Below are 19,015 nucleotides of genomic sequence, written 5' to 3'. Positions count from 1 at the left end.
GCAGCATGAGTAGTTGGGACTACGGGTGCTTGCCACCGCACCCAGCTAATTTTTCTATTTTTTGTAGAGACAGGGTCTCACTCTTGCTCAAGCTGGTCTTAAACTCCTGACCTCAAGCAATCCTCGCACCTCAGCCTCCCAAAGTGCTAGGATTACAGGCATGAGCCACCATGCCCAGCCTTTTTCAGAACTTTAAATGTGTCTTTTTAGTTTGCATGGTTTCTGATAATAAATCTGTGAAAATTCTTCATTCCTCTGTATATAATAAGTATTTTTTTCCTCTGGCTTCTTTTCAAAATTTCTGTTTATAATCAAATTTGGAAACATATTTGGCCATTTTGGGTGAATATTTTTCTGTCCTCTACCCATTTATCTGGTATTCCAATTATATGTATGTTAGACTGCTTGATACTGCCCCATATGTCACTGATGTTCTGTTCATTTGTCTCAGCCTTTTTTTCTCTATGCTCCATTTTGGATAGTTTCTCTGTCCTCAAATTCACTAGTCTTTTATTTTATATTGTCCAATCTGCTGTTGACTTCATTCAACTACATTTTCCCTCTCAGACATATTTTTCAGCTTTAGAAATTCTATTTAGATTATTTCTGTCCTCATTATCTATGTTCTTGAAAATATGGAGCACATTTATAATCACTTAACATCCTTGCCTGCTAGTTTTATTATCTTTTTCATTTCTGGGTCTATTTTCTGGATTTTGTTTCTATTTTTCATCTCATTAGACTCATATGATATGCTTCTTTGCATGCCTTGTAGTTTTGTGTTGGATACTATTCATTGTGAATTTTATGTTATTCTTTACTGGGTTTTGTTGTATTCCTTTAAATAGCATTGGGTTTTGGTTTGGCATGCAGTTATGTTACTTGGAATCAGTTAAATCATTCTGATGCTTCTTTTTAAGCTTTATTGTGGTGTGTTGAGAGCAGCAAATTATCTCCACAACAAAGGTAAAATCCTTTTGAGCATCCTACCCAATGCCATTTGTATGACAAATTATCTCCACTTGGATGGTGAAAACATGAACTATTCCCAGCCAATCTGAGCTCTGAAAATTATTTTGCCTACTCTCTTTGTGGTATCTCTCCCCACCATTTCAGATAGTTTCTTCTCATCCATTACAGAAATTAGTATTCACCCAAAGACTTACAGCCCCTCTACAGAGCTACAGAGCTCTATCTCTGTGCTGCTCCCTTCTCACTGTTAGTCTGTCCTGCAAATTCTAGCTGACTTGGTCTTTGTGAATTCATACCTCTTTCTCTTCAATTTAGCAAGCCTTCTGGTCTCTGAATGTACCCTTCCTGTGCTACTGGTTATATAATATGTTTATATAATAAACATATGCAATTTTAGAGCTCACCTTGTTTCTTTTCTTTAGGCAATCACAATCCTGTTTGTTCAATGTCTAAAACCCATTTATATGTGTGTATACATATATATATATATATTTTATATTTGCTTCAGGTGGGATGTCCCTATTACTACATCTTGGATGGAAGTAGAAGAAATATATTTACACATTTCTAAAAATCTTTTAAAATGTGTTCAAAACTTTTATTTGCATTGATTTTATTTCAATGGTAAAATACAAAAATAGTAACAAGTGCAATATTTGAAGGCCAGGGAAGTGAAATACATTGAGAAACAAAAGAATATGTCATACTTGGTAAATCATACCCTCAAATATCCCAGTATCTAGCAAAAACATAAATGGGTATGTTGAATCTAATTTTAGTTGTTTAAGGTAATTAAGATATTTCATTGTATTGTCTCTCTTTAGTCACATGACATTTTTAAAAATTCTAAATGCCTATTTATTAGGGAAAACCCTTTTTGAGTCAGGAATAAGAACTAATTCAAAGAGATTTAAAATGATAAATCCTTTCCTGATTATCTCTTCTCCTAAAAGAAGACTGGCATTTCTAGAAAGTCACTTTTGTTCCATTGTCTTCATGGAATCAATGAAATGCTCCACCATGACAAAATGAAAGTCATTAACACAATATTGCTACGTCCTGTCTGGCTTCCAGTGCTCCTCTTACATTAAAATAGCTTTCTAAAAGCATTGCACAATTTCTGCCTCTTTTAAGTAAGCTGGCAATTTCATACTTGTGAATTACCCAAATTTAGACCTCAGAGACTTAAGTGCCTACATGTTCCCAAAGAGTCATTAAACTCACTCAGAGTAACTCATCTCATCCTTCTTGCCAAGCCCTTCATGAGTCATTCACTCTGCTGATCCATCTCTGTATTTGTTCAAAGATAAAAATTGCTTTGAGAGGCTCTCAGTTCTGTAAGTCTGTTCACCAAAATACAGCCACAACTGATGCTGTAGTAGTAACCGCTATGGGATGGCACTTACCCTCATGGTTTCATCATTGCTTCCTACTGTGGTTTTTAATGGGCTATAGCATTTCATTTTCCCCATAAAAGTCCCACATACACAAGGGGGCCAATGTTTGTTTGTCTCCAATTGCTACCAATAGAAAAATACAAACAAAAGAAATTGTGTATTATAACCTTAATAGGTTTGTCTGAGTAAATATCATTTGAGTGTGCTTCAGTAAATCACTGAAGTCATTAACAAAGAAATATGCTAATCAATAGAGATCTAGTTTTAAAGGGTGAGTTAAATACAGCCACAACCATTGCTCAAACTCAGAAGCTTTCTTTTCATTTTGTGTGCATTACTATATTGATTATCAATTTATTTTATCAAAGTAAGTGCCAAGGTAAAATTCAACCCAAAGGAGATATATAAATCATGAATTAGTCATAATTTTACCAGAAGAGTTTTAAAATTTTCAAGATGTTGCTTTTGAATGTGTAAGGAAAATTACATAAAAAGATAAGATACTAATGCATCTTCCTAATTATAATAGAGAAATTATGTTGGAGTTCATCTTCCAGACTTATCATTGAAAATATACTTAAAATAACTTAAATAGCTATAACATAATTTATTTGTCTATGTTGCATAAAGCAGTAGCTCACTGTCTCATTAGAATAGGTAAACCCATAGAGAGCTCATAGGGCCAATATTTTATTGACATACTGTAAAGAAACTGGATTTTGAAATCAGACAGCTTTTGGTTTGCAGTACTGATACATTTACTTACTATGTTGAGAACAGTGCTTGGAACATAATTGGAGCTTAGTAAATATATGTTAAATAAGTAAAGGAATGAACTTGACAAGTAAGATACCATCCTTTTCCCATAAAATAGTGACAATATTAGCTAATTCTCAGGGTAAGCATGATAAGTTTAAATATTAGAAATAATATCTGAAAAGAGTCCAATACTGTGCCTGACATGGTGCGTGCTCAAAATGGTTTTAAAACTCCACTTATTATTGAACAAATATCTAAATAGCACCTACTACATTACCACAATCATCTTTCTCTTTTCACACCACTCTATTGTTACCAAGCACCCTCACTCTAAGCAGATAGACTTGCCTCAAACTTCAAATAGAAAATGGAGCCCATTAGATAAGGATGCCCTCACTGTCTGCATCCAGAACTATCAATGTAAGAACAGGCACACCCCTCCTTTGACTTTTCCCTCCAATCACAATAGAAGCATCTCTCTCTTCTCCTGACCACTTCTCCACCAGGGTCCCATTTCCTCCTGTCTTCTCAGAGACCATTTTTTGTCCATCACTCATCTCCTCCCTCTCATATGTCTTCAATAAATCTCTCCCACTCTATATTCTTTAAAATGGGCTCTCTCATATTAAAGAAAATAAACATCTGTTCTTTGACATCACATTCTTCTCTGTGCTACTTTCTTCTCTTTTATTCCCATTATAGTCATATTTCTTGAAAGATCCACTTCTCCGGGAAGTAGTTTGTGGGGACGGTTTTTGAAAAGTTCCCCTGGGCTATTCTTCTTGAAAGGAATCTTAGAAGAGGGAAGTTGGTGGGATGAACTATGGTTCCCATCGCTGCAGGTGGACTCAGGGATGCAGTAAGCACTCATCCTCTCCCTTCACCATTGTCTATGAAAAATTCCATTTATATTCAGCTGTCACCTCAGAAAGTCTTGAGGATGACATGGTGGTTTGATCCAAGCCTTCATTCTTGAAGAGCCTGAGCTTTTTCTAATCACAGCCCTGTCAGTTGCTGTATGCTCCCACTCACATACATTAGGCACTGGAGTACCCGGGGATCACCTGGTTCCACATATATTCCTCCCTACTCTTATTGTGGAAAAGCAGCTCTACCTTCTCTTGGTGATTGCTCCTGCCAAACTGGGGACTCCTCTTCTCACTTTCTTGTCCCTGGACACAGGAAATCTAAAGTCATCTGGAAATAGCTATAGCTTATAACTCATGAGACCTTTACTGTGTCCCATGGCAACAGTGCACTCCCTTTGGGGACATAGACTTTGTGATGGTTAATTTTATGCATCAACTTGACTGGGCCACGAGGTGCCCAGATATGTGGTTTAAACATTATTCTGGGTGTGTCTGTGAGGGTGTTTCTGAATGAGATTAACATTTGAACCATTAGATTAAGTAAAGCAGATTGTCCTCTCCATTGTTGGTGGGCCTCATCCAATCTGTTGGTGGCCTAAATAGAACAAAGTAAGGAGGATTTTGCTCTCTCTTCCGGATGGTTTTCATGTTGGGATATCGCTCTTCTCCTGTACTCATACTGGAACTTACACCATCAGCTCCTCTGGTTCTCAGGCCTTCAGACTTGGACTGCAACCCTATCATGGTACTATTCAGCTTCCATAATTTTGTGAACGAATTTATAAGAATAATAAATCTTTCTCTAACACTCTCACTCTCTGTCTAAATATATGTCTATATATGTATGTATCTTTATATAGGACATATATATTATATTAGCTATTACATAATTATATGTATATACATTATATGTAATATAATATATATTATATGTAATAAATGTATATTAGCTATTGCATATATATTACATTTTATATATATATATACACATATGCATCCTATTGGTTCTGTTTCTCTAGACAACCCAAACTAATACAGATGGACAATCATGCAGAGCCCAAGGTTGCAGGATGGGAATTACAAAGGCTGCCAGTGGATCACTGGTGTGGGGTTACTCCTGGTTCCACTCCTTGGTGCCCAGACCCATATATTCTTTCCACTGGGACCAAATCACCATGTGAAGGTCTCTGATTTAATGCATATATCATATTCTGAAGAAGATACCCCATCCTTGCAGAGTACTACCTCTGGACTGGGAATCCTGCTGTGCCATTAGAAGGCCATTCCAACACTCTAAGGAGCAGCTGCTTCTAAATGATGCAGTAAACAATGTGACCAGTGAATCCCACTGTGAAGCGAAACCCCTGTCTGAGGCTGTGCTGTGCAGGATTCCATGCCTGTGGGTCAGGTATCCTGTAAGCTCCTGGAAAGTAGTGTTAGCTGAATCTCTGTGGGCAGGAAACCATACCCAGAACAGTTATCTATCCCAGAGTGGACAAACTGCTGGCCCTTCCAGGAGGTAAGAGGCCCAATATGCTTGACTTACTACCAAGTGGTTATTTGGTCTCCTAGAGTAATAATGCCATATGCTCAGCATTGGTCTTGGTTATTGACAAACTGGACATTCAGAGGCAGCAGTAGATAGATGGGCTTTGCTAAGTGGGTAAGTCCCTGCTGTGGGACCCATGTATATCCTCCATCTCTGCCACCATGGCCATTATGTTCTTGTCCCTATCCCATCAGTTCCAGACTGACTGATCATGAAGACTGGATAATGTCAAATGACAAAGTCACTTTGTCTACTTTGTTCAGTGTTTCTTCTATGGTTTATGCTTTCTAGTAGGCATTAACATCTGATTAAAAATCTTCACTCCTTGCCCAAACCCCTTAGCCTTTGTAAGCCTTCCTCTACTGTGTGCCATTTTCACTTCACTCAGATCATTCCTTTCTCTGGGTTTCCAAGGTCCATGCTGGCAGTAAGTTTGTTCCATCACCTTGGGTCCTTGGCAGAGTGTTAAATCCTGTGTCCCAAGAAAGTACCAAGTCAATAAATTTTTGTTTATGTAATCTCACTTCTGGGCCTCCTAAAAAATCCAGTCACTAGAGTACTTCCCTTGTTCATACTAGTAAATGCTAACTGATTATTGCCCTTCCTTGGGTGTGTGATTTCTTTCTTCTTTTATGAGGCCCAGCACATCCCCAGTGAAGCTGTGTTGGGATTTGGCCCTAGTTATCAGCTCAACCAGGAGAGGGGGTGGAGGCATTCCTGAGGGGCACTTGCCTCGTAGGTAACAGGCCTCTGCAGCATCTTCCCACAGGGGAAGTGCCAGCCCTGGCTATGGATAAAGGAGGTGTCTCCATAAGCTCTGAGGTTTCAGGGGATATGTAGTGTCAAAACCCTCAAGGACATTCTCCCAGATGTCTCCAACTCATGTGTCAGGGTCCCCAAACCTGCCCTGGCTGAGCATTTAAGTGTCTCTGAGGCTTTGTGAGTTTAAGTACAGAATTCTACGTCTGTTCCTCAGCTGTATGTGCTTCCACTATAGAAGATAAGCACTTACTTGTAAGTTACCAACAGTCCCTCTGTCACTCATACTTAGCTCTTAACTATTTGTTAACCACTCTCAGTTTTCCATTATCCTTTGTAGGGCATCTATACAACTTAGCAATAATCAACCCTTTGGCTGTCTGGTTTCCCAACCACCACAAGTGAAACCTTAAGTAACTGGGCCTCCAACTGTACTAGGTAGGTTTCCTTGAACCCACATTCCTCTGAAGATGGGGTCCTTGTCACCATCTGGGCAAAGAGTAACCTAGTCCAAAATTCCCATCTTAATGCCTGTTTTCTTAGATGCCTCCCAATACCATCCGTGTCCATTTATGCCCTCTGAGAAGCAGGTGTCAAGATGAATTAGATGTGCAAGAGATTTATTGGGGGAAATGTCCATAAAGAATAAAGGGGGCTAGACTAGGATTAGGTGGGGAAAGCCTTCAGACTGTGATGCAGGTATGAACCCTTCAAAAGGAGAAAGGGAAGGAGGGATTGAGCAGGAAAGCCCCAGACCACGGCACAGTTCTGAGAGAGTTGCAGCCAGGCCAGTGGGGAGGGCAGTCTTTAAGCAATGGTTGCTCATTAGGACAGAGATGGACCCTAATACTCCTGCCATGCTCAGTCCTTGGCTGGGAGTAACCCAGGGGAAGTGTGGCCTAAGCATTCACAGGAGCAGTGACTGAAGGCCATCCCCATGCCTTCTGCGCAGGCTCTCTCGAAAGAGAGCTGAGCAGTGTGTCTTCACAGCCACCATGCTGGGTGTATTTTGAACATATTGAGAGATGAGAGGAGATCTCAAGTCCTGTGGGGAGTCTGGGAATAAATTAATGGTGGGGACACAGAAAACTGAACTTGACAAAAGGCAATTAGTATGAAAAATGAAAAGGTGCACAGGAGAGAAATATGATCACAATTCACCATGGCTCAGTGGTGAATTATATTTGAATAATCACAATAAATATGGAATTTAACTAGAAAAAAGAAAGTGCCAAAGGATTTAATCAAAAACTACATTGAAAAGTTAGGAAAAGGAAAGTGTGAACAGAGAAGTGGGGGTGGAAGAGACAGAAATTCATATCATCAATAACAGGAAGTCATTAGATAATTTTTAGGAATTAAAAATTAAGAAATAAAAGTATAAGCAGATTATTTTTAAAATATTAAACTAAATAACAGATATAACAACTAAAATGATTGAAAGCGGTATATCTAGGGAACAGGTATCTGTGGTGGCAAGGGGTTTAGCAAAGGACTGCTATTTTTCTTTTTAAGCTTTACGGTATTATTTGAATTTTTAAACTGCCAATGTTTAACTTTGATTACAATATTAAAATTACATTTTAAAAGACAAATAAAGACTGTCCAATATTTAGTTGTAAATCCTAATGAATGACACCAATTTTATGCAATTCTCAGAAATTCTGCTATGGAAGAATACATTAACATTCAGGTTGTACATCTAGCTCATATTCATTACAGGAACATGCTTTTACTCTCATTTTAGATTTCACTGAAAGTGTTTTAGCACAAAATTGAAAATATTATCTACCATGTCATTTAGAGATTTCAAAAGAATGTTTTCAAGTCAGACAGTGGGGAGTTTTATGGGGTTTTTAGCTCGTTTTCTGATAATACATGCTTGGCTTAAGATTCACATGTGTCAGCTGTTATCAGCTGTTCATGTGCGTCACTGAGTTAGCTTCGTGGTATTATCTGTAGCCAAAGGAAACACAGAGGAAATCATCACAGCAGCTCCACACATTTTAATCAGTTAAAAAGAAAATCTGCTCCCCCACTGATATTTTCACACATACCCTCAACAGCAAACCTACCATATTATTATATAACAATAAAAATTGCAAAACAAAAAAGTGCATTCTGATAGCTGCTAATTCAGCCTTAAAAACGGAATTTGTATAAAGTCAATAATTCTGGAAAATCCTCTACTCCCAAAATTTGCATTGCCCTTTACTACAATAGTGTAACTTATACTTTTGCTCAGAACCATTTCCACAATCTCTCACTGTTTCTCCCACACATGACTCAGGGAAAGATTCGTCTTCCTTGTAGGTAAAATAACCACCACCACCACCCCCCACACACATACAACAGATCTTATGAAAATCAATTTTTAAAGGAAATTATAATATCCATCATCATTTGTAACATGAATAAATTGCTGCATAACATAAGGTGCTAGAATTGTTCATTTTCTTGTATCAAATTATTCCTGGATCTGAGCCCTCACCCACCTAGGTAGAAAAGCAGCTGATCAGTATCAGTCATTGGTACCATACAAGGGACTGTACAAGGATCCCAGGGCTGACAAGGTCCAGAGAAAATGGGTAGGGCCCAGGTCCTCATTCCATTGTGGTCACCTTCTCCCCACTGCGGTGACCTCATTTGAGCACAGCATTCTGCCGGGGCATGCTTAACCATCCCCATTTTAGGACTGGTAATGGATCAGCCTACAGAGATTTCAGAGATGTCTCTCTGTCTCTGGTCCCCTCAGCGGGATATCTCCCCAATGACAGGGATCAGATAGCTAGCTGCCCACAAGGCTGCAGCTCCTATGGTTTTGCCTTTACAAATGTCCTCATCACAATCCTCCATTGGAGCAGCCAGCTCCTATGTATGGTTTTGCCTTTACAAATGTCCTCATCACAATCCTCCATGGGAGCAGCCAGCTCCTATTTTTCTCCTTTCTTTTTTCTTTTTTTTAAACATTTATCAAATTTAATTTTTATTTTATTTTTTAAATTTATTTATTTTTTGTATTTTTTTTTATTTCAGCTTACTATGGGGGTACAGAAGTTCAGGTTATATTGCCCATGCCCCCCCATCCTCCGGAGTCTGAGCTTCAAGCGTGTCCATTCCCTAGACAGTGCACATCACACTCATCATGTAGGTATACACCCATCCCCGCCCCCCACCCCCATCCCCCCAAGTCTGAACTTCAAGTGTGTCCATTCCCTAGACAGTGCACATCGCACTCATCATGTTCTCCTTTCTTTTTTCTGATAAGACTCTTCCACTAGGATGGAGAAGAGGTTGTACATGGGGAAATTGCTCCCTTAAATTATTAATACCTTGCTTTGCCACACTTGTTAAAATGCTTTCATTTACTTGTGTAATTTTTCTTAAGGTAATGCAGAGTAAGTATACAAATGCTTATTTTCATGCCTTAAATAATTACAGTGATCCCTTGCCAACCATGGGGATTTATACTTTTAAAAAGTTCTAGGACTGGCAGAACAGTTGGTTGGCAACAATTTTTCAGGGAAAATAAAAAGGTAGGACAAGAAAAAAATTAATGGCTGAATATACATAATACTTAAAATCAGAGTAAATAAGAGTCTGGAAGACATCTTGTTCAAAATAAATCATATTTGTCATTAAAAACCTGTTCTGGTGGGAAATCCTCTACCAGAGCACCTTTCTCATTTGTTCTAGAACCACGGTTGCTATTCTGTGATCTTTTGAGGCACGCAGTTAAAAAGTTTCAGAACCATTCTCTACTGGCTTGAAATTTAATATTTTACATTTGCATTCTTTCTATATATAAACCCAAAGGCCCTGCCCTACGTGGGTCTCAGGGAAGGCCATTGTAAGAATAATTTAAATACATATATATATATATATATATCCATAACACTTGAGGTGTTAGAACTGTTGAATTTACTTACTTTTCTAAATCAAATAATAAGGATGGCAATAATTTCCACATCTGTTGTTATTCCCTTTTAGAAAATGCTTATGCCTTTTTATAAATGATCATGGTGATAAAGAAGTATTATTTCCCTAGACTGGTCTTCCATACATTTGTTAAAAGGATAAAATTTAAAAGATTTTTCTCTCTGCATGACCCCCCTAGACCTGCCCACAGATCTAAAGGAGGAAGGAGTAATTTGGAGGCTTAGTACTCGTTGCTGTGTAAGAATCCTCTGAAGCACCTGTTACGATACCAATGGTTGGCCCCCAGCCTTGCAGATTATGATTCAATGGGTCTGGGGCAGGGCCCAGAAATTTGTATTTTGTATATTTATAGAATTTAATATGCAATGTAATTTTGATAGCCAAGTTTAGGAACAATCACAAAGGACCTTGTATATGTGAAAGAGCCCAGATTTTAAAAATTTGTTATAAAAATTTAAATCACTATAATGGACCCTAGAATTCCAAAAACTGTGGTTGGCAAGGGATTGCTACAATTTTGTGAGATGTAAGTCTTTTATTTATTTATTTATTTATTTTAGTCCTCCACTTGTTTTTATTGTGGTGAAATACACAAAACATAAAATTTGCCATTTTAACCATTTTTAAGTATACAATTCAGTGACATTAAGTACATTCACATCATTGTGCAGCTATCACCACCATCCATCTCCAGAACCTTTGAATCTTCCCAAACTGAAACTCTGTACCCATTAAACACTAATTTCCCATCCTCCCCTTCCCCTAGACCTGGGCAACCAACATTCTACTTTCTGTCTCTATGGATTTGACTACCCTAGGTACTTCATATAAGGCGAGTCATACAGTATTTGTGCTTTTATAACCTGCTTATTGTCAGCATAACGTCCTCAAGGTTTATCCATGTTGTAGGATGTGTCAGAATTGCCTTTCTTTTTTAAGGTTACATTCTTATATTATATATAAATATATAACACAGATATATATAAGTAATATATTCAATTATATTATATTATATCCCATTGTATGTATGTACCACATTTTGTTTATCCATTCATCTGTCAATGGACACGTGGGTTGCTTCCATCTTTGGGCTATTGTGAACAATGCTGCTGTGAACATGGGTATACAAATACCTGTTACAATTCCTGCTTTCAGTTCGAGTATACACCCAGAAATGGAATTACTATAATTCTTATAACACTCTTAAAAAGATAGAGGAATGCCTGTGTGTATTTTATTCTAAAATTCCTAGGACATAAATTTAATTCTTATTTTCTAAAGTGACAACTGTAAGACTTACCTCACATTTGTGAGTTTTTGCTCTACTTGCTCCTTCCCTTCAGGTCTCCAAACCTAAGTTTGTTTCTATTATTTCCCATCTTCAACATGCTCTCCCATGACAAGTTCACCATTCCTATGACTTCAGTTATTTTATCTTGCTTATGGTTTCCATATACACCATCAAGCCCTGTGCTGTCTCCTCCAACATCTATTGCCTGGTCAGCCTTATCTTTGTGAGTGAGTAAGCTATCTCCCGGGAGCATGGTGCCATCCAGCATTCCCTCTCTGTCTTCTACCTTTTTGGTTCTACTGACTCTTTCTCCATAGGCTACAACTCTGCTTAAGTCACTTCTGTCTTTAAAAACAAAAACTCTGATTCCTATATCCCTTTTGGTGGTCCACCAGAACTATTTCAACTGCTGAACACAGACATGTGCATGCACATGCACACATAGAGACTTGGCCTTTGCTCTAATTAACGCACAGACAGGATGGTGTGTCCACCTTATACTGACTTGAGAAGCCCTAGTTTTTAACCCAAAGAGAAAAATAGGTCTTCCAGGCAAAGGTTAAAAACAAAAAACAAGGCTATATCATTTTTCTTGCCCCTGTGTTACTTAGATAACAAATGTAATCCTAAATCCTATTACTACCCTTGCCAGCACGCACACATGGCGCATGCACCGTGTACACACACACACACACACACACACACACACACACACACACACACACGCACAGGCACGCACACACATCTTTTGCAGTAGCAGCCTGTCGCAGACTTTCCCTCATGCCTGAACTATTAATATAAGTCCTTGGCCAGCTCCCTTTGCCCTGCCTGCTGCCAACTGCAGAAGCAGTTGAATCACTTGCTCTAATATACAAATAGCCAAATGACCTAAAGCATTTTGAAGTCTCAGGACTTCCAAGTGCCAGAAATTATAAAACATGCTTCAAAAACATCTACTGGAATCTCCAAAGTCAGGACTTCAGATTCAAAATTTGCCCCTCAGCAGACTGAACTCAGAAATTAGTTGTCAGACTTCCTGTGGCTGTAGTGCTATGATGGTGGGAGGGAGTGCACAGGTGGGTCCAGATTAAGCTTCACATGAGTCCCTGTCTTCAGCTGACACCCACAAAACAATGTCCTTTGGGACAAAAGTAATAAATCTCTTATTAAAGTGGTAGGTGGTACGGATTGTTTCTTTACTTCCAAAAAAACCCATAAAGTAATAGGAGAATAGGCCAAACTTTAAAACCAGAATCCAAAAAGTAGGAGAGAAACCTGGGTTTTTGAGTAGAAACCCTTCTACACTCTACCTCATACCCAGCTAAAACACCTTTCCTGCACTCTCCTTACCTTTCCTGCAAAAAGTCTTGGATCTCCTGCTCCATTCTCTCTAATAATGACTATATTTTCACAGCAGCATGCACCTATTATGTCAAGGCCATTAATTTAAAACAAAACAAAACAAAAAATAGGAAGGTATTATTAAATCTGTTAAATACGTTTCTTTTAGAAATTATAACTTGGTGGTGCAGTGAAACTGGAAGTTTTATGCATTTCTAATTGCACTCTAAATGTGTACAATCATTTTAGAAGCAATTTGCCTACATATATCAAGAATCATAAAAAATGTTACACCCTTTAACTTAGTAATTATGCTTCCTAATAATATAACCCAAAATATGTAAAAAACTATTTTATATGTACATATATGAATATATGTTTACAGTAGTGCTATTTTAATAGAAACTGGAAGAATATAAAACAAATGAGTAATGTTTAAGCAAGTTACAGTACAAATACTTATAGACTTCTACCATTATAAATGAGGTTGTAAAAATGTAATAAACACAAAAATAAACTTGATAGACTACTGCATACAGATAACACAACTATGTAAAAATCTGCACAAGACAAAAGCCGGTAAGGATGGATAGCAAAATGTACACAATGATGTGTTAAGGTAGTGGCACTGTGTTCTTCCCTATGTTTGAATATTTTGTAATGTTTTCACATTATTTTTATAATAAAAAGATATCTGACATATTTAAATGGTTAGCATCATATGGCCATATAAAATCATTATTGAAACAGCCTTACAATGATTATGAATTCATATCCTCTAATATACATACAGAGGTTCTCTAGTACATTTTAGTTTCTTTTCAATACATATGGATTATTTTTCTCATATGGAATTCATATAAGATGATTCCAAATGCTCTAAAAATCTAATGCATTTACTTCTTTTACTCTGCTAAACCAGCTATTTTATAGCCTGTTGCCCAAATGGATGTCTCAAATATGTGCAAATACAATGGATTTTCAAGCTTTCTCAATTCCTAATCACATCCCCGACAGAGGCTTGAAGTTTTATATTATTTTCTCTCAGGTACTAATTAAAAGTTTCTGTGTAATTTTCAACAAGACCAATGAAATCCTCACAAATTATACACCTGTGATGCTTTTATCACTATACACATGAGAAATAATACCAACTAACAGTAGAAAATATGAAAAATAAAAGGAGTCTAGTTCAGAGGCTGGAGATTTTGTTTCACTGATCATGTTCTGGACAAAGAAATGTGAAAGATGCAAATGAGCTGAGAAGCACTTTTATTAATATTTGAAAATAATAAAAAAATTAGTGTCATATCAGAACAAATGCGTGCAATGTCTCATTCCTGTTTGCAGAGGATGCTAATGAAAACTGCATCCTGATCACAGCATTATATAAGACTGCAGAGACAGAGCTGAATCTAAGTTACATGGGGTGGCAATTTAGGGAGAAGGGGAAAGAGTTGCAAAAGCATAGGAATATGAACGCTCTTTTATCTCCCACTCCTTTTCCATCTCCCGCCTGAGCTTAGGGAGTTTCAAAGCTCTCCAGTCACTTTTCTCTTTTGTGAATGAGTTGTTGCTCAGAACAAAAGACAAGAAATGTTTGTGTTCAAAGCACGTTGCAGGTGGAGTTTCAGCAAGCTCCCATCTATTTCCTCTTTGCTAGTGAGAAGCTCTGTGGAAACAAGTTTGAAAATTTCCAGGCCTCCTGATGCCCACCTTCCACTTACACCTTCCATTCACACAACTGGTGGATAATCAGACCTCAGCCAAAACGAGAATGTGTCCTTTCCCTCCTCAATGTCACCTCAGCACCAGTCACTTTGAATTTTTATCCCACTTCAATCTGTATTTTTTAATGATTTTATGATCCTTATTTTCCTGTTTTATCTAAAATCCTTGTTGTTGGCTGGGCATAGTGGTTCAGGCCTGTGATCCTAGCACTTTGGGAGACCAAGGCAGGAGGATCACTTGAGGTCATGAGTTTGAGACCAGCCTGAGCAAAAGCAAGAGCCCTGTCTCTACAAAAAATTTAAAAATTAGCCAGGCATCCTGGCAAGCACCTGTAGTCCCAGCTACTTGGGAGGCTAAGACAGGAGGGTCTCTTGAGCCCAGGAGTTTGAGGTTGCAGTGAGCTAAGATAATATCACAGCGTTCTAGCATGGCTGACAGAATGAGATCCAGTCTCAAAAAAAAAAAAAAAAAAAAAATTTTTGTCGATGGTTTCTAGCATTTTTCCAGGAGCCAGTTTAAATTTGTTGTCAAAAGCCTCCCATTACATCAAGTCAAAAGTGATCAACACTCATAGTTGGAAGGGACTTTGCAAATATCTAGCAGAAGCCTCATGATTTTACAGATAACAAATGTGAAGTACGAAGAAATCAAGTAACTTGCTTAGTTTCTGTAACTTACAGTATTACTGGAGCTGTACCTCATACATCTGACCTGCAATTCAGCAGCCTTTCATCTGTGCCACCTTGCACCTTATTCTCACTTCAGTTTAGTCCTTTTTCTAACTTAGTAGAATCCACAGGATCTGACAGTTAAAATTATCCTTAAATTAATCAATTTGACCACATAAAAATGTTAAGTTTCTGTGTAGCAAAGAAAAAAACCCATAGACAAAATCAAAAGGCAAAAACAGAGAATTAATTTGCAACACAACAAAGGGTTTATCTTCTTAATAAAGAGCTCTTTAAGTCAATAAGAAAAAGACTAACAGCCTAGTAGAAAAATGAGCAACAGATTTAATTTAGCAACTTACCATCATACTGGGAATTTCCTTTGCTGCTCTCCTGTGATAAATCTCCTGTTCCCTGGATTGGCTTTCTTGATTTATTCCCTCATTTTCAAGTAGTACATTCTCCAAGAGGTTCTTGAGAAAGGATGCAAAAGAGGTAAATACTTTGAGATCTTGGAGGTCTGAAAATATCTTTTTTCTACCACACATTTGATTGATGGTTTTGCTGTGCATAGATTTCTATGCTTGAAAATATAATACACATAGTGGAAATAATATTTATTTCATCCTTAATGAGCCACAATTACCTATTTATGAGATGCGTTTTATGTTGGGCAATGCACAACTTCTCAAACCTTGAACTTAGCGTGGATACTGCCACCTTCATTTTCTGTTCCAAGCTAATTTTCACAGAGTACTTACTGAATTTTTAATCATATCAACACAGCTTTGCGAAGATAACGTCATTGAAAGGTATGTAGCTCAATCTAAAGTCAGAACTGTGAATTACCTCCATCCAGTAGTTCACAGGGTATACAAAAGATATCAATATCACTGCATTTCCCTCAAGAATTTAAAAATTCCCATGGCATTCTGTGATTTTGCTATAGTGCCTTAGAGTACCTCAGTGCACAGTTTAAGAACATCAGGGTTAACTATTAGGAAAAAAATTAAGTTAGACCCCTTTTTGTGTATGCACACTATGAACACATTATTTTTTGTGTGTATACACTAAATATACATATTATATGAGTGTGTGTATATATATATATATATACGGATATGTGCCATTTTTCTTGTGCATGTGCATATATATACCTTATATACACAAACATATATAGGTCATATAAATTTAAATACTTTAAAATTGTAGTCTTATATACATCAAAATGGTGATGATTATCTCTAAGTGCTTCCTATAAGGTTCTATTTTATAATCAGAGCTGCAAAGCTCCATTTTGAACAGAGAAATTTAATTAAAAGCTAAACTCATAGGCCCAAGTTCCACCTAGCTTCTTCTTTTAATGAGGAAAGCAAGTTGGGTACTCACTCAACAAAAGAATTTTCCTGTTAGGAATGGATTTGAACCATTGCAAATAATCACACTGAGACAGATTAGGGTAAAAGTAGTACTACTCTATAGTTCAACTAAAATACCCATTAGAAACCTAAGAATATGTATCTTTTAGAGAAATGAGAACCTCTCTCATTCATAGGTCAGTCCGAATTTTAAAAAAGCACGAGATCAAAGTAAAAATACTGTCAGAAAAAAATAAGCAAGAAATACGACCCCTTCCAAAAAAAAATAGAAACCCACAATATACACCTGAAATATATTGTCATGAACCTGGTAAAAACTTCAAACAGTATTCCTGGAATCAGAGAACTTAGTGAAACAATGTCACCTACAAATGCTAGAAGAACCTGGAGGAAAAATGGAAGTGGAAAATAAGACCCTCACAAAAATGAAATTCACATTTGGAAGCAATAGAAAGGATGATAGTTATAACAAAATAGGAGCATGAAGGAAAAGCTCGAGAACACTGAGCCAAATCAAAAGAATTTAAAGGACTAGAGAAGAAATAAAAGCTATAGAAGACAAACAAAGAAATAAAACATACACTTCTTTAAGGTTCCTAAAGAAAACAATAAGTATTCAAAAACGTATTCCAAAATATAATTCAAAAAGCATTTTTGAAATAAATATTTGAACCTATCAATTCAAAGGCCACACAATGTTTCAGTAAAATTGCATCCAAACGATCAAACTGGTAAAGTATCTTTTCTGGTAAAGATACTAAACTTCAAAGATAAGGAAAGAATCTATGAAGGGTAAAAATCAGATGAGCTTCAACTTTCCCACAGCCACAATATAATGCTGAAAGATAATACAGAAATGTCAAGCCCTCGGGGGAAAGATCATGCACTTCAGAGAGTTTTATAGTTGAAGTGTTTTCCAGGCATAAAGAGAAAAATACTGGACAGTTTCAAACATGGATGAATTTGGAAACTATAGTCCCATGAAGACTTCTTAAAGAAAGAAACTTCAGCCAGTCAATAAAAAGAAGGAGAAACTATGGCAAAAGTGCTGACAGTGAACACGAATCCATTTGAATGTAGGACTGAGAATGAATTATTGCAGCCATGGTAGTCACAGGTCAGCCTGTGGCCTTTATTGGCCATGCCGCTGTGCAGGGCACAATGACTCATCCAAGTAGGAAGGTTGTTGTGAGACAGGGTAAGGGCAGGGGGAAGAATTGATAAATGTTGTTTAAAACAAATAATTCATGTAGAGTCTAAATAACACTCTGTGTAAACTATTCTACAGTATGAAAAATACCCATTAGAGTTTGATAGAAAAAATAAGATGTGTTAGGTAGATCAGGAGGGTGACTAGTGTTTACAATCTATTGTATATTTCAAAATAGCTAGAAGGGAAAAATTAGAATGACTCTAGCATAAAGAAAAGACAAATATTTAAGGTGATGAATATCCCGAGTACATTGATTTGATCTTTACCAATTATATGAATGTATTAAACTATCAGATATACTCCGAAACTATGTACATCTATTATGCATCAATAAAAAATAGAAAAAAATACCCCTTAGAAACCTAAGAATATACATCTTTTAGAGAAAATAAATAGAAATCTAATAAAAGAAAAAGAATAAGATGAGATCACATAGGAAAACATGGTATACTGAAAAGTTAAGTTTGACACAAAGTGACACAGTAAAGTTGAAAAGGAAAGGCTTACCAAAGACTTATCTGGCAAATATAAACCAAAAGAAAGCAGAGCCATGATAGTGATTTTAGACAATGCTGAATTCAAGTCAAAAAGCACAAAATATGGCAGAGAGGCACTTTAGAACAATGCCTACAGCCCACTATAAAGATCTAACAGTCATGAGTATTTGTGCACCAAATAACAACAAAATATTCTTAAAGAAATAAGAAATACAAATGGTGCTGGGAAAATTGGATAGCCACATGTAGAAGACTGAAACAGGACCCACAGCTCTCACCTCTCACAAAAATCAATTCACAGTGGACAACAGACTTAAACTTTAGGTGTGAAACGATTAGAATTCTAGAAGAGAATGTAGGAACTACTCTTTCAGACATTGGCCTAGGTAAAGAATTTATGAAGAAAACCCCTAAGGCAATCACAGCAACAATAAAAATAAACTAATGGGATCTGATTAAATTAAAAAGCTTCTGCACAGCCAAAGAAACAGTCACGAGAATAAACAGACAACCTACAAAATGGGAAAAAATCTTCGCATACTACACATCAGATAAAGGACTGATAACAAGAATCTATTTAGAACTCAAGAAAGTCAGTAAGAAAAAATCAAACAACCCTATCAAAAAATGGGCAAACGACATGAATAGAAA

The sequence above is a fragment of the Lemur catta genome, chromosome 2 (genome assembly GCF_020740605.2).
Source record: "Lemur catta isolate mLemCat1 chromosome 2, mLemCat1.pri, whole genome shotgun sequence".
Classification (NCBI taxonomy): domain Eukaryota; kingdom Metazoa; phylum Chordata; class Mammalia; order Primates; family Lemuridae; genus Lemur; species Lemur catta.
This window is presented reverse-complemented; position numbering follows the sequence as displayed.